Source organism: Tupaia chinensis, unplaced genomic scaffold (assembly GCF_000334495.1).
Source record: "Tupaia chinensis unplaced genomic scaffold, TupChi_1.0 Scaffold000695_1, whole genome shotgun sequence".
NCBI classification, from domain to species: domain Eukaryota; kingdom Metazoa; phylum Chordata; class Mammalia; order Scandentia; family Tupaiidae; genus Tupaia; species Tupaia belangeri.
This window is the reverse complement of record NW_006160218.1, coordinates 837,110-839,594: the sequence shown is the minus strand read 5'-3', so window position 1 is coordinate 839,594 and position 2,485 is coordinate 837,110. Positions and strand designations below refer to the sequence as shown.

Here is a 2,485-nt window from a genome sequence, read left to right as displayed (position 1 = left end):
AATTTCTTCCCATTGACACTCATTTACTCATAATTGAGGTTAACGATACTATTTTTAAAATTGACATTCTCGAAACAGATATAAACAGTTATAATGTATGTCTTCAAATTATTCTTTCTTTACCTCTTTATAAGATGATTACAAAATTGTGCTTAAATGATTTAACCAAAGAATGTTTCTGACTTATAAAGGTATTTTACTTGGTTTAGTAGTGAATATTTGTAACTGAATTTAAAAAAATCTGTATAGGGACTAACAGTTGGTGCAGTGGCTGTGCAGTTGGTCTCCCATATTGTCGACTGCGGTTTGAGTCCCAGACCCGGTGGCTTAAACTCACACTGGGCATGTGTGCATGCATGCCCAAGATCCTGAGAGGAGAATGGAGGAGAAGGAATTGCGGTGTGGCCATCCCCCCTCGCAGGGGGGTGGGTGATTTCTCACTTTCTGTCTGTCTCTGTCTTTGAGGCGAGCTGTTCTGTTCTTTGGCGGGAGCCCGGCCCGGATAAAAAAAAAAAAAAAAAAAAAAAAAAAAAAAAAAAAAAAAAAAAAAACCACTTTTTTATAGCTGTGCAATTTCTTTCAGTCATTGTGTGACTTAGTTATTATGTTATATATTGCCTAGTTTAGCTTAATTTAACTGGAAGAAAAATAGCACCAATAGCATATTAGTAATTTGATGATTGATACAGACTTTATCATTTTCAATTTTATTGTGAAATGAGGTTTTTCTAGAAGTTAATACCTTTTCTCTCTTTCAAAACACAGGATTTGAGAGTATTTTAGAAGGGCTTTATGGACCACGGCTACGAAGAGACCTCAGTTTATTTGAAGGTAATTTCAAAATTTTATTTCTCCATTTAAGAAATGAAAAATGGTTTTATATTTAGCATAAATTTGTGGGCTCTTCTAATTAAAAATAAGTGAATAAATAAAATAATTCAAATATTCTTTTTATTACGTAATACTACATTTTTAGAAATTACTGGTACACTGTACCAATATAAAAAGTGCCACTTGGGCCACCAGGAGGCCAAGGTGGCTGGATCCCATGGGGCTGACTCCAGGGTCTGTGTCCTAAAGCCAAGGAAGTGTGCACGCCTTCCCAGATAGCGAGAGGAGAGTAGCTTATGGCGGACCCTTCCCCGTGAGGGTGGTTTCTCACTTTCCCTCTCTGTCCTTGGCAAGCATACGTGCCCTATAGCAAAACTTAACAATAACCAAAAAAGCGAAGCTTGTTTTTGGCTCAGTTACATAATTTAAAATCTGTTATTTCCATATCGATCATTTGCATGCCCTAACTTACTCTCTTTTTTTGTTTTTGTTTTGTTTGTTTGTTTGTTTTCCTTAAGAGAGATTTTTGCTATAGGGTATGTGTACGTGCCAGAGAGACAGAGACAGAGAGACAAAAAATGAGAAATCGGCCCTCAGTGGGGATGGCAACACCATAGTCTCTTCACCTCCATTCTTCTCTTAAGATTTTGAGCACACACGTACACACGCCCAGTGTGAGTTTCAAGCCTCTGGATCTGGGACTTGATCCACAGTCAACTGTGTGGGAGTCAAGTGACGTAACCATTATGCCATCTGCTGGTCCTGCCGCAACTTACTCTTAAGTGGGACTTATATTAAGCAGATATCAATTAAGTCAATAAAAGCAAATCATTACATTATTTAGCTAATCACAATTTAAAGTTTTTAATTAATCAGAGTATTATTTATTAATTAAATTGAAGTAAGTATATGTTCCATTAAATAAATGTCTTTTTATTTGTTTTAGTTTTGCTATAAGGTGTATGGCTCACCAGAGAGAGAAAGAGATAGGAGTGAAAAATTACCTCCCTTGGGGGTGGCCACCCCACAGTCCCCCAGTTTCCTTTCAGGATTTTGGATATGCATGCACATATACCCAGCATGATTTTCAGGTCACCAAGTCCAAGACTCGAACTGCACAGCCAGCCATGTGGGATCCAGTGCTTTAACCTCCATACCACTTGCTGACCTAATAAATATCTTTTAAAAAGCAATTCCTGAGGTACCATCAGGTGATGTGGTGGTTAAGGTGTTGGACTCCACATGTTTGACCACAGTTTGAGTCCTGGACCTGGTGGCCTGAAAATCACTCCAGGTGTGTGTGCATGTGTGCCCAAAGTCCTGAGAGGAGAATGGAGGAGAAAGGATTATGACATGGTCATTCCCTCCAGAGGGGAGTGACTTCTCACTTTCCCACTCTCTGTCTCTGTCTCTCTTGAGCACACACGCCCTCTAGCAAAAAAATAAGCAGTTCACCAAAGGTTTTATTTTTGTTTGATTTTCAATTTGCATGGTCTTTTTTATATTTTTCTAGTGAAACTTGTGAAAAAAAAAAAGGAAGATTCTATGACTAAACTAATACTTTGAGTCCCTTTCTGGGTTTTCGTCAGCATTTTTCCTAATATTTGGAGAGCTAGAAATATTACAAAACAGTATTTAAATGAAGTTTTTATAG

At 37.8% G+C, this 2,485-nt stretch overlaps 1 protein-coding gene across 5 annotated transcripts in view; it reads left to right on the top strand.

Moving 5' to 3' along the window:
* The window catches only part of LCORL (ligand dependent nuclear receptor corepressor like), a 104,684-nt gene that overhangs the window by 26,441 nt on the left and 75,758 nt on the right, over positions 1-2,485 (top strand). For 3 of the 5 annotated variants that reach the window (XM_014592455.2, XM_027776652.1, XM_027776656.1), the window contains exon 2: positions 766-831. The gene's annotated coding sequence lies outside the window, so the exon portion shown is untranslated. Of the gene's footprint in view, positions 1-590; positions 832-2,485 lie in introns of those variants that run through there. The other 2 variants (XM_027776651.1, XM_006160609.3) reach the window with 1 other exon arrangement.